A 14,229-nucleotide genomic window follows, 5' to 3' on the forward strand; every position below is an offset into this window, starting at 1 on the left:
AGTAAATCTTTGATGAGGAAAAATAAGTGGTGATGCCCAAAAATGAGTGTCGTGGGCTGCACCGGCAACCACTGCCTCAAATTAAGCACTGCTATGGAGGCAGGCCTGAGCAGTTATGCCACCATCTCCCTTGTCCTGCCCTATCATCACCACAAGAATGTGTACACTGTACATTACGACATGAAATGTTCTACATTCAGGAAAAGACAGAGTTGAGTAGTTTCCCTTTGGTTCTCCTTAAGTCATGTTAACAAAGAGATCCCTTTCTCTCAAATCTGCATCTTTTTCTCCTACTCAGAGTAATAAACTAAAAAGAAGATCAAATAAACAAGAAAGAACAGAACCTGAAAGGTGTTTGAAAAAGAACGTTTTGTCAGTTTGAATTGTATTCTTTACACTCTATAATTATTAAAAGTAAAACAAATAATCTTGAAACATGCATTAATAACAAGCTGCATACTATACAATGTAAATAACCAGCTTCATACCTGAATCCATCTCCCGCCTGTGCCTAGGCCCTCCTGTCTGAGATGGATGTTATGACCTTGGCCTGGGCCTCCATCAGACAGGGAATGCTGACAGGCACAAGCAAGGACCTAGGGCCTCATGTAGGAAGCCAAATACCGGTCGGTAACGGCCGAAATTCGGTAAATATCCCGTCACCGAACGGTATTTAGGCATTTGCGATGTAGGGGGCTGATTTCTGGATTCGGTATTTACCGAATCGGAAATTAAGAAATCGGTAAAATACCGATTCGGTAAATACCGAATCCTGAAATCAGATGTAGGGAGCACTCTAAAGAGTGAAAATTAGTATTAGAAATTCGTTATTTACCACCAAATAAAGGTTGGTGATAAATAACGAATACCTTGCAAAAAATAATTTTTTGCAGATTTAAGAGTGCCATGTGGCAGACATACATGCCCTTAGGGCATGTATGAGCGCCACATGTGCACACATGCAAGATTCAGGGGTGCAACAGGGTGTCAATGTGACACCCTGCCACCCTTGAGTATGCTCCCCCCATTACCGAATCGGTATTTACCGAATCGGTAATGAGGCATACCTTCCCATTGATTCCTATGGGCCTCCAGGCCCATAGGAATCAATGGGAAGGTATGCCTCATTACCGAATCGGTAAATACCGATTCATATTTACTGAATTTTTCCGATTCGGTAAAATTTACCGAATGATTACCTACATCACATTTACCGATTCATAAATACCGAATCGGTAAAATTCGGTATTTATGAATAGGTAAATGTGATGCTACCTACATATGGCCCCTAGTGTGGCCTTATTTAATGTAACTGTAGTTCATGTAAAGGAGCGCTGTAATACCTTCGGGTACAGTTTGCGCTTTATAAAACTGCACACCGAAAAGAAAAAAAAAAAAAAAGGTTGGCCGTTAAGCATCGTAGGGACAAAGGTGGGTCAGAATGCCTCTGGCAGTGGTTCTGACGCTTCTAATATTGTGCTGCTGCTGCCCCTGCAGCTCTGCATGCTCTGTGTGATTATTAAGGTGTCTCAATGTGCTAATAGCGCACAAGTGTTTGCTGCACTCCCGAAGGATTGTTGAAGACCAACTCCCCCGGGACCCCCGGCCAATTAAATTCTAATTGAAGGCATCAGCAGTCAAGTGAAGAGCCGAGCCAAGGGTCATCTTGACTCTAGGGGCCCAAAGATGAGACGAGCCAGCCGCATTGTTGCCATGCGGTGACAGATCATGAAGATAGAGAAGGGTAGGAGAGGGGTGCAGTTGCGTGTGGACTCATTGATGCCCACGGGCATACTGTGACAGGTTGGTGCCCCTGATGGGCCGGTCGTGCAGGCAGTCACAGGTAGTCACATGTCCACGCTATTGACTCTCCCGCAGCCCTACGTGCTTTCACCTCATCCTGTCACGGTCCCAGCCCTCTTCAATGGTAGATATTTCCTCTCCTTGCTCTTTCTCTTTTCTCATTTCTCACTGCTGCCCCCTGCCAAATGTTCTGTCCTCTCTCCTTCACTTGTCCCTCCTCAGACTGTCACCACCTCGTCCTCTCTGTCCTCACTGCCTCTTTCCAACCATTGTCCATGTTCCTCTGTTCTGCCTCTATTCCGCTGCTCTGCCCAGTTTCCGCCCCTCCCCCCACCACTCCCAATCTATCTCTCCTCCTCTCTATCTCACACGATGTGCTGGATATGTCACTCAGTCACACACTCGCAGCTCGGCTTGCTTTTGGGTCAAGGGTCCTAAAGGACCTCGGGCCGAGCCAGAGCCAGTCACCGAGATCAGACAAGGCTTGAGCGTTCAATGGTACATAGCCATTCCCTGTGTTTCACTTGGGTTTCTACTTGTTGGCATCAATGTGTATTTAAATGAAAATGACAACATTTAAGTGGCCGAGACTCGAATTAGCGAGCATCACAAGTGTGGCAATAAAAGTGCATGTTGAAAAGTTCTCTTTCTTCAGTGTGTGCTTTAGCAACATATCTGGGCACACGTAATACATTTGTTAGCTGGTGGTGAGTTCCCTTGATTTAAAGTCTGCCGCTGACCGCGGCCCCCGCAGGGGGCCACTCGGCGGTCGGCGCCTTAGTGGCCCCGGGGCCCCGGTCACCCCTCCCCACTCCATACTTCGGGGGGGGCGGGGGCAGGGTTCCTGATCTGTGCCCCCCTCCGTGTCAGGGGCCGGAAGTGACGCGAAAGGCGCGTCACTTCCGGGCCCAGGTGTGAGGGGAAGGCTATTTAGCCTTCCCCCACCCTCACTGGCGACCTCTTTGTCGCCCACCTCGCCTATTTATCGGACGCCGAGCCGTCTCGCGGGGATCGTCGTCGCCGTCGCCTATCGAGCTGGAACTGCGGAATACTCGGTGAGTTGCCGTCTTGCCCTCTCGCCCCGGCCCTGTCCCTGGGCAGTACCAGGATACGGGGCCCTGTGGTCGGAGTACCACGGGCGGGGGGGGGAGCGTGCACAGAGCAAGGCTCGGGTAGATTTCGCTTCAAGAGCGTGCGATCGTTGAGGAAATGCTGTATTTGGCGCGTTACCCGTTGCCACTGTTTGCTAGTGCAGGTGGGGACGCAACCGCGCCGGCTACCCGGCGTCCATCGGTCATACTGGCCGCCATCTTGGGTGTGGGGCTTAGCGTTTCTCCTCCGGCGCAGGGGTCAGTGGAGCCCCTGTCCGGTCCCGTCCTGTTCACTGAATCTCCCCGTGCTTATAGGTTTATGAATACGGAGTGATGCAATCCGATACTTTCGGGTCGAGTCTCGAGCTAGAGAAAGGTCTCTCGGTAGTACAAGTCCAGAGCTGCTGACTTTAGTGCAGGGGGACCGGGTTCGAATCTGGGCACGGTCTCAGCATACTGTGATTCTGGGCAATTATTTAATCTGACTCCCCGTGCTAAATAAACATGAATGTGTCCTAATGTAATGTAACTGGTGCGTCATGTAAAGCCTCCATTACCTTCGGATCGAGTTCGAAATGAAACGTTTTGATTATGCGTAAGAGCAAAGTATATTGGATCGAGGCTCAGGTCCGTCAGCGAGTCTCGGGGCCGCGGTCGCTTTTGTGTCGCGGGGTATAGCACTTAATCATTCGGGGTAAATCACTTAATCTCCCCGGGCCGATGTATGTAGGTAAATGCGGTGCTACGCGCTCCTATACCTTCGGGTCGATTTCGCGCCTTATAAATATGTAACACATGTCACCGGTATGAATTTAAAGCGCTCTAATACCTTCGCTAGACAAATCCGCAGTGAATATGTGTAAGCCGTTATTGAGCCTAGCCTTGCAGAGTGTCACTGTGTCACAGGGGCTTGCGGTCCTCCCCGGGTTTAGGCAGGGGGGGCCGGGCTTGAGATCCGTCCATGGTTTTCATGAGTAGAAACCTTCATGACCCCCGGCCCGGGGGCGTGGGGGCGCCATTCCGACTGTACTTCTGTGTCTCTGTCGCCGCTCCGATCGCGGAGCAACGGGCGTCGTAACGCGGTGAGTCAGGGGAGAGGCGGGGGTTTTTTGTGCAGGCAGGTTTGCCGTCTAGGGGCAGGACATCATTACCTGTGATCCTCTGGGTCGCGTCTGCACCGGCGACTCTGGGCAAACGTTTTATCTCCCTGGGTTTGATGGAGCGAGGTGTCGCGCCGGCCCCGGTGATTTTGGGGCTAAACGAGGTTTATCTAGCGGGGCCAGAACGTACAAGGTGTGGCGCCCGCTCCGGGGGTTTCGGGCTGGATCAATTATCTCCCCGGGCCTGACTGTGCAGGGTGTGGCATGTGCTCCCGGGTTTCCTGTCTAATCAGCTACTACCCCCCGTGACTGACTGTGCAAGGTAAATACGGTGCCCTCATGTAAGCGCAGAATATACACGGGCGAATTCGCGCCACATAAAATGGGCAATGTATTCCTTTGTGGCCTGGCTCTGCCCTGTTTGGTTTGTTTGGTGGGGTCGCGGTGGGGGGACGGCACCCAGCAAGCATAGCGAAGGCCCGGTCCCACAGTAGGCCGGTTCGGGTGTCCCAGCAGGGAGCGGGGAGCCGCCCTCCTTCCGCTTTGCCCGCGAGTGGGCGGGTAGTTAGTAGCAAGGGGCCGATCCAGGGGGCCAATGCATGGCGTCCGAGAGTGGCCTTGAGCAGCGAAGGGGGATCGCGGCCGGCGCTTTGTGGTCGCGTCCCCCCTTTTTTGGCCAGCGCGGGTACTGTACAATTTTAGCGTGAGGACAGTGAGTTGACCCCGTGCCTGAATATGTAAGGTAAAGTGTGCCAATAATTTGGCGGGCACGCTACAATAAAGGCAAATGGACGGAGAGTTGGTTGTGTTTCGTTCATGCGAGACTGTGATTTTGGGGGAAATAGCCCCAAGGAAGGTAGTATGGGGGTGGGATACTTGCCAGGTTCAAGGTGGGGATGAGGGCAGACGCGAGCAGGTTGTACATGGTTAAACGTGATGTGTATGAGCACCTGTGTCCTCTCTCCCCCCCCCCCCCCTTTTTCTGGCGGTACAGCCACGCCTTTTTCGTGTATGCTTTTCTTGCGCTTATGCTGGTTTCTCTTGCAGTACATTCGTCTGCTTTCACTGACCGGAGGCTTGTTAATTGCCGACAGAGAGACGCGAGACAGACACCATCCGCATTCGGTGCTCAGACGGGAGTAAGTACGGGCTGTTGGGGGATGGGGGTACCTCTCGGAGTAGCATGTGCCACTCAGGAGCGAAGAACTAACCTCAACGGGGGTGAATAGGCGGTTAACTTTCTCTCTTTCCCGATTGCAGATAAGAGAGAGCAACTGCTAAGTGATGGACAGCCAAGGATTATCCCCCCCCCTTTTCACACCAGGGACACAGGTTGAGGAGTCCGTGCCGGACACTTCGGAGGAATCTCGGATTGCCGCTTTCTTGGAGCTGACGAGGTCCAAGGGTTTAGCTTGGGCGACGGAACTATTGAAAGCCAGTACCCCCCCAGATTCTGGGATAGCGATGGACGGTCCGGCTACGGATAAGGATGTAGGAGAGGTTGCGGGCCCGTCACGGTCAAAAAGAATCCGCCGCCCCACGAGCAAAGATTTTCCGGTTGAACAACCACCGGCTCGGAATAGAGCGGCCCCTCCTCACAGGGCCTCAGCCCCCCCCCAGGCGGCGGCTGGCTTGGGGACGGGGGCGCACAACGGACTGCCTGGCCCGCCCCAGGCGACATTTGCCTCGGCAGAGGATTTGGGTAAGCTTTCAGACACTCTAAAAGACTTCATGGCTGAGGTCAGATCCGGTCTGCTGCTTGCCAGGTCACCCCTAGGGGTTGGTCCGCCCGCCCCACCGCCGCCGACTGTCCTCCCGGCGCCGGGGGGCTTCACGCAGGTGTGGTGTCAGCCGCAGGCTGCGTTGGAACCTCCTCCGCGGCCCACACCCCCAGCTGCTGCTGTGGCCGAGAGCGCGGCAAGTGCGGTCGATACTGCAGTAGTGGTTCCCCCAGTGGTACCGACGCCGGCACCAACGCTAGCAGTAGCACCTAAGCCTCTAGTTACCACGGCCCCGCTAGTATCGGGCCGCTGTTCTCTCGCTTGGATGGTCCCTCTTGTGGCCAAAGAAGGGATTTGGCGCAGGGAATTTATTGATATCTTCACCCTTCTGATGCATGGGGCGGAGGGGGTAGATACCAGGAGGATGGGCAACAAAGAAGAGGACAAGCGGGTGCGGTACCATGTATATCCCACCAAAAATATTGTGACTTGGGGTCAGGCCTTTGCCATTTTTGCGGCAGTGATAGTGGAGAAATTCCCAGATGAAGGGCCTGGCCTCTTCCACTATGCAAGCGTGATTACTGAAGAGGCTGCTAAGGGTGGGGGCATGGGATGGTACCACTACGATTGTGACTTCCGCAGACAGAGAGCAATCTGCCCAGATCTTGAATGGGACCAGTTGGAGGTCCGTTTATGGGTAAAACACATGGGCAAGCATACTGAGGGGTCTACGACGAAGTCAGGTACAGAGGGCGGTGTAAAGAGCAAAGAGAAAGAGGATAAAAAGGAGAAGAAATGGGAGAGCAGGAAGTCCTTTCGGGGCGGGCGTGGGGGGGGTCGCAGGCCTGGCTTTCGGGCACGGTCTTCTGGAACTTGCAGGCTCTTCAATGCAGGGTTCTGCTCCTGGGACAAATCATGCCGTTTCGCCCACAACTGCAGCGTGTGCGGGGCACCCCATGCCGCTACCGCATGCTCCAAGCGCGACACCCCCGACTAGCCTTCATCGAGCAAGTAGCCTGGGGGGTTCCCCCCCTCCTGCGCTTTGGCCCCCTGCGTACACAGCTGCCAGCGCGCATGACCTAGCCCCTCACGATCATGTGAAAGGGCCCTCTCCCATCTGCGTAAAGAACCTCCTCAGCGCACTCCGCGGTTACACTAGCAAGGAAGGGTCCCTCATTTCTGAGGGTTTCTTAGACGGTTTCCGCATTCCTTATCAAGGCCCCTTAGTGAGCAGGGATACGGAAAATCAGAAATCAGCTAGGGAACACCCGGAGGTAGTGCGGGATAAAATAGCAAAGGAGGTGTCTTTGGGCAGGGTGGCGGGCCCATTTTCCTCACCCCCTATGCCCCACTTTGTGATTTCTCCCCTGGGGGTGGTACCAAAAAAGGAGCCGGGGGCCTTCCGACTTATCCATAACCTATCACACCCAGAAGGGGACTCCGTGAATTCCTGGTTGGACGAAGGTAAATGCTCAGTGTCTTACTGCTCCCTAGACCTGGCAGTCGACATGATCAGGAGGGCAGGGAAGGGAGCCTGGTTGGCTAAGTCTGATATCGAATCTGCATTCAGGCTCCTGCCAGTACACCCGGACAGCCAACACCTTCTGGGCTTCAGGTGGGGGGACCAGGTCTTTTATGATAGGTGTATGCCCATGGGATGCTCGGTGTCTTGTGCGTACTTTGAGGCGTTCAGCTCCTTCCTACAGTGGGCCTTAACAAACAGGTATGGCATTGAGGGAGTGACCCACTACCTGGATGATTTCCTGTTCATCGGGGGAGCTGACTCGCAAGATTGTGCACGGGCGCTGCAATGTTTCAAGGAATTGGCAGGACACTTGGGCGTACCTTTAGCTCCTGGTAAGACCGAGGGTCCGGCGCAGGTTTTGGTATTCTTGGGCATCGAGTTGGACACGGTAAACGGCGTGTCCCGACTCCCTGCGGATAAGGTACAGGCCCTGCGTCAGGAGATCTGCGATCTACTGGGTAGGGACAAGGCTACTCTAGGTGAATTCCAATGCCTGCTAGGGACCCTGAATTTTGCGCTAAAGGTCATACCCATGGGGAGGGTCTTTGCACGCAGGCTAGCTAGGGCGACTGCTGGTGTAAAAAAGAAACATCACTGGGTCAAGCTGGGGACAGGGCTGAAGCAGGATCTGGTGGTATGGAGCGAATTCCTCGCCTGCTTTAACGGGACGGTTATTTGGAAGCAGCCCTGGATTGATAGTCAGGAACTTTGTCTTTTCACAGATGCCTCAGGCAGGGAAGGTTTTGGGGATCTCCTGGGCGAAGAATGGTGCGCGCAGGGATGGCCCAATGTTTGGCGCAGGCGTAGGATCACCAAAAATATTACTGTGTTGGAGCTTTTCCCGATTGTTGTTGCATTACACCTCTGGCCGGCGGCATTGTCAGACAGAAAGGTGGTGTTCTGGTCTGACAACTTGGCGGTCGTTCAGGCAATTAACAACCAGTCCGCCAGGTGCCGGCTGGTGCTGTGCTTACTAAGGGAGTTGGTCCGGGCTTGCCTGCGCATCAATGTGGAGTTTAAAGCCAGGCACATTGAGGGGATTCAAAATGTGGCAGCTGACGCTCTTTCTCGTTTTCAGTGGCTCCGATTCAGGGAGGCCTGGCCGCGGGCGAGAGCGCAGATGACCCCATTCCCGGACCATCTATGGAGGATCCTGCAGTGGGACTGAGCCTGAAAGCGATGGGAGAAAGAGCTCTGGCCCCAGGTACCAGGAGGCGTTACAGCGCCCACATGGCAACATTCAGAGCAACTTCTGTAGCACTGGGTACTTCAGGGGCTGCGATGGTGTCCCAGGTCCGAGCATTTCTGGTGTGGGCTAGGGGACAAGGGAAGAGCCGTTCATGGGTGGGCAGTCACTTGGCAGCCGTAAGCCACGACACTAGGTTGTCTGGCGGGGCGGATCCCACTAACTCCTATCCCATCCGGGCCGCCTTGAAGGGTTGGGCTAGGGAGGAGCCCAGGGCCCCTGATAATCGAGCGCCCATTGATTTTGAAATCCTGAAAGGCATGCTAGGGGCTCTCGAGTCAGTCACCTACTCTCATTACGAAGCAACGCTGTTTTCAGCCACATTCTGCTTAGCGTTCTTCGGGGCTTTCCGAGTCAGTGAGTTAGTGGCTAGGTCCAAGGTCGACTGTTCGGGGGATGCGCTGGGAATTTCAGATGTGTCTATCTCCGGGTCACTGACCATTCTTTTACGCAAGTCCAAGACTGATCAGGCGGGGCGGGGGATCAGGGTGGTTCTCCAGCCTCTAGGTGACCCCAGGTTCTGCCCAGTACAATGGGTAAAGGCATTTTTGGAGCACAGACCGCCTGGCCCGGGTTATCTCCTGTTGCATTCAAATGGTACCCCTGTAACTAGATACCAGTTCGAGCAGGTAATCAGGGCTAGTTTAGCCAGGGCGGGGCTCGCACGGCCGGACAGAAGGTATTCCAGCCACTCCTTCCGCATTGGCGCTGCCACCGCCGCTCACCTGGCGGGATTAGAGGCCGCTCAGGTGAAGAAACTGGGGCGTTGGGAATCTGATTGCTATAAGGTATATGTTCGCCCGTGAGGCAGCTTTTAGTAAAGTGTTTGTGATTTATGGTGTGTATCGTTGAAATCACCCTTTCTGATTAAATAACTTGTGTGTACACCATGTCTCCTCTTTTATTAGGACGAGTGGTGTGGGTGATCGGGCATTCATTTGTCGCCCGGGCGGCCCAATGGGCATTGCACCGAAAGTGGATGCGACACTTCCCTCAGACCAAAGTGGAATGGATGGGGGTGCCGGGGATGAGATGGTTCGAACTCAGGAATAAGATCGAGCAGAGACTAAGAGCACACGGGTCCACCTTGCCCCACCTGTTGGTGATACACCTGGGCGGTAACGACCTTGTTACCCTGGGGAGACGATTGCTGTTATTAGCCATGAAAAGAGACTTAGGGGAAATCTGCAAACGTCTGGGCGAGTGTGAGATCGTGTGGTCAGAGATCATCCCCCGCAGGTCCTGGCGGGGAGCTAAATCCTTAGAAGCGGTTGAGCACTCCAGGAGGCGCATTAATGGAGCAATGCGTAAGTTCACAGCCCAAAGGGGTTTGGGCTTTATTCGACATGAGATGATTCGGGGGAACGTAAAGGGGTACTTCGACTTGGATGGAGTACACCTCTCCCAAATAGGCATGGACCTGTTTTTATTGGATTTGAGCGAAGCATTGGTGAATAGAGGGTGCAGGTAAAGAGCTAGGTTGGTGGGGGGCCCTGGCTGCGACGGTTAGCCGCCTCCAGGGCTGTGGCGGAGTTACAGGGCGATCTGGAAGCAGGCCGGTACAAAGGGTACCTCTGCGCGGCACCACGTGGTGCCTGAGCCAAAACGAGGAGCCTCCAGAGAGGTCCCGGAAGCCGGTCGGCGCCCCGCTAGGCCTGTGGGCGGTTGTGGGCCTGAACAACCGGGGGTTTGCTATGCGACGCTCCGCCCCGAGAGGGGGGGTGTGAGTAGAATCTCAACGGCACGTGATCGAAAAAAGACTCACTTGGGGGCAGCACTCGCGGGTCGTTCCCGTGCTGCCCGGCTCATCAGGCGGGGCAGGTGTAGTAGATGGCCGCCTGCCCTTGGATCGCCCGTAAGATAACCCACCTATTACATATCCTGGAATTATGTAATAAATCCTGCAGCATTTGTTACCCAACTACAACTGTTTCTTGTGTCTTCTTTGGGTAACCTAATTTGGGGGAGGGGGGTAAGCGGGGTACTATGTGTTATCCAGGCTCAGTGCCTTGTAGGTTTTATTCTCAATCTCCTGCACAAGGTAAATGCGCCGGCCCCCCAGGGTAGATTGCGCACAAGTATGCTTTCCCGTGGGTGACAGATCAATGAACGTCATCATTAGTTAAACAAAAGGCGGAGGCACTGATTTCTAAAATGAGATAAGAGTACTTTCAAATATTTGCTCGATGTTTTGTAACTAAACCACTGCAGCCACAATGTAAACAAACCGCCGCGCTGCCTTTTTTTCTTCACTCAAGACAGAAAAGAATAAAGTTATTTCTTTAAACTCACGTGTTCCACTTCCAAGCAGACATTTCTGGACTTCGACTGCACGCATGATTCTATCTCTCACGGCAGGGCACAAGTCCTAAAAAAGAAGTGGGGGGACGCTGACGTCACGACAGGAAGTGACGTCACGAAAGGTGGCTTGCACCATCATACACATTGCCTCCCCTCGCTCACCCCTTAGATGCGATCGCATCAGAGAAGCCAGCGCGTGAGCAGCGTTCTGAAGGAGCTCCGATCTCACCCAGAGAGGCCAAAGAGTGAATGTGTGGCTCCATTTATCAAGCTCCTGGTATAATAAGTGGGGGGACGCCGTCCACCCGCGTGGTACCCCGACTCGAGCCCTGTCTCACGGGTTGTGTTAGAGCGAGGCTGGTGCTATGGACAACGCAAAATCAAGCAGGAAGACTCCGAGTCCGTACTTTATAATTAATGGCAGCCCCCGTGCCCCAATTCAGCTCTCGGTAACTTCAAAGACGTAAACCAACCTGCTGCGCGCACGTTTCAAACCACCACGGCTGCAGGCGCCTTTCTTTTCCAGCAACTGTGTCCCGGAAATAGGGGCTGTCAAAGTTGCGTATCTAGCCACTCCCATGCACTGTGCGCCAGCCCTGCCCCTTCCCATTATCCTGAATGGCGCTCCACTGACCGCGCCCTGGGCCAATTCCTTAGCGCCCCATTTGAAAGCCATGCACTGCCGCTTTATGTAGCCACTCCCACAAGGCTGATGTCACCAGCCTCCTTGCTTGCCTCGAGGGTGAGGAATAGTCCTCGCCCAGCTTTGCACATGCGCTCTTGCGCAGGAAGACTCAGAGACAAGCACAAGAAAAAGATTTTACACAGTTTCACTGAAACTATGTAAAATCTTTTTTTTGTTTCACGAGGGAGCACCAAGCAGTGAGGCTTCTTTTAAAACTGCTTCATGGTGTTCATTGAACACCATGGAGTAGTTTTAAAAGAAGTGCTTCATTCTCTCTCTCTTTAGTTTTCCCCGATGCTGGTGTGTAAGGCAAAGCCCCCTGCGCCCCTTAATACCAACCGCCACTGGAAACAAGTATGGAAAGGATTCCACCACCAACTCTGGACCTGCTCTTGGTGGTCACAGACATTGTTTTAAATTAGAGGTTGCCAGTACTAGCAACTGCTATGCCTGGATTAGCCTTTGGCACCCCTGGAATTGATCCCGCTGCCCCTGGTCTCTGGATTATGATGTCAGTAGTGAGAACAAAAGGTATACAGGATTTTAGGATCCCTGTTTCTTCGCTTCGGTTCCCAACCTTCCCTTTCCCGTAGCCTCCCAGCAGCAAACAGGACCCTGTTAAGGTACTAAAGATGCGGAAAAAGTAACAACGTCAATATGCCTTTGGTGTCATGTGTGATTTCATTCCCGCTACCCCTGTCATTTTGATGAATCAATATCTATTATTACAACTCTGCAGAACATTTGAATAGCTCTACCGTGATGTGCTGTCAGTCCATAGCACAACCTGTGTATGACCCTACAACAGCAGCCAGAAATATAGATCCAAGCTCTCAAAGGCCACCGTGATGGTAATTACACTGGAGATAGAGAGGGTAAGGGAAGTGTGTGTTCTGTTCTTGGAGGGCAGGAAAAAATGTTTTTGCATGCCCCGGCTCAGGAATGAAATTTACTTAAATTTTCCCAAGCTCACACAACAGGGATATTCCCAAATACACGCTAAAATGGATTTAACATGCAACAAATATTTATTTCCTCAAGGGTCAAATAGCCAAAATTAATAGCGAACAGGGCACCAAATAAAGACCCGGGAAATGGAACAAAAAAATACCTGAACAATTGAACAATTTAAAATCATGTTTGTGAATTCCAACTGACTACTGTTTGCTTCCAATGTATAAATACTGTGAATTTATTAAGTGCTAATGCTGGTGTGAATTCACGTATGGGATGAAATGGTGTTAGAAGGTGGTTCTGACAATATGGGCTGCCCGGATTTTTCGCTTTTTGAGCACCTGCTTGTTGAGCTTTTACCGTGGGGGAGCCTCATAAGTTGGGACTCACGCACAGTGAACTCAGGATGAAAGAGATAGCATGGAGATTTTACTGGTGTCCCCCTGACTTGACCAGGCCACTGCGCAGCAGCTGGAGTAAGGGGCATCGGGCTGGTTACATGCAGACACAGGTGTACATGCCCGTGCACACGTGTAGAGGCTGCGCAGGGGAGATGCCTAGCGTGCGCAGTCCATGAGCAGCTACAGAGTGAATGGTGTGGCAGGACTTAAGCAGAATTGAGTGGTGACATGGAATAGGCTTTATACAGTGGGAAGAGACATGCCAGAGAAAGTCAGTGTGCTTTACAGTGTGTATTCCATTATTCTCTTATGGGGATAGGGACCGCATGTGCTAGTTTTACTCTCCTAAGGCCTACAGATTCCAGACACGCACTAAAGTCCATGGTAACGGATGTGAACAGGAGTATTCTGCAGAGACCAAAGTCATAATTGTACTGCTTTTGGGTCATCTAGAACTGTTATATTTCTCTGAGTCACTGGCTGGAGTCTGGCCCTGGTAGGTTAGATTAATGACCTTTATTCCCAGAGCGAAGATCTTCCCTCCAAGGAGAGAGGATGGGTGGAGCTACAGGCTATTCCATCAGCAGCTGTCGCTGGGTGCCAGGCACCAAGCTGAACCAAGGTGAAGGCAGCACTGGGGGGAAGTGGACCATGTGGCCAGAGACCCTGGACGACGCCATTTTAAACAAACCCAGAGGCTTGACAAGAAGGAGGGAGCAGGGACAGGGAAGTGATGTGTCGCTGTTTGATAGAACAAACAGAGACTCCTGCCAGCCCCCTACTCAACTTTTAAAAAGTGCTTGCACAGGAAGAAAAGCTCTCTCTGGGGTGTGGTCTGCTTAGGCGGAAGGTGCTGGAACCTGGCAATGGGCTGTTGGAAGGAGGAACCCCCTGACTGCCACCCACCCCCAAAGCCCTACCAGCACAAGAAGAAGTGCTCAGGACCGGTGCACAGAAGCAGGGGCCTCTGCGCAGGGAGAAGAGAGGCCAAGGAGGAGAGCCAGTCAAAAGGCTGGCGCAGGGAGCCAGTGAAGACCGCTCCCTGCAGAATGCCCCCTCTTGGAGACCTGGAAGGAAGAGCACAGTGCTCCCAGTGGCTGGGGGGCACCACCAGGAGCAAGAAGACGCAAACATGGGGCAGATCGGACCCCCAGGGGCTGAGATATGGCCCCCGGTAGGTAGGCGACCTTTGACCCCTAAGAAGACTGACGACGAAGCACGTGGGGCTCCGCCGCCAGTCTCAGAGATGCCCCCGGGGTGGGTCAGGTCCCCAGGGGCTGCCCCCAGAAGAAGGGAAGCCAGGGAGCGCCGTCGCGCCCCCTGTGAAAATGCCCTGCATGGGGGCCAGGAGTCCACCCTGGCCCCCACCAAAGATGGAGGCGGGGGAGCACCGTCACGCCCC

At 53.2% G+C, this 14,229-nt stretch overlaps 1 protein-coding gene across 11 annotated transcripts in view; it reads left to right on the top strand.

Annotated features, from left to right (window-relative positions):
- The window catches only part of AMPH (amphiphysin), a 951,873-nt gene that overhangs the window by 503,320 nt on the left and 434,324 nt on the right, over window positions 1-14,229 (top strand). The gene's annotated exons all lie outside the window — the stretch shown is intronic.

Source organism: Triturus cristatus, chromosome 5_2 (genome assembly GCF_964204655.1).
Source record: "Triturus cristatus chromosome 5_2, aTriCri1.1, whole genome shotgun sequence".
Taxonomy (NCBI): Eukaryota; Metazoa; Chordata; class Amphibia; order Caudata; family Salamandridae; genus Triturus; species Triturus cristatus.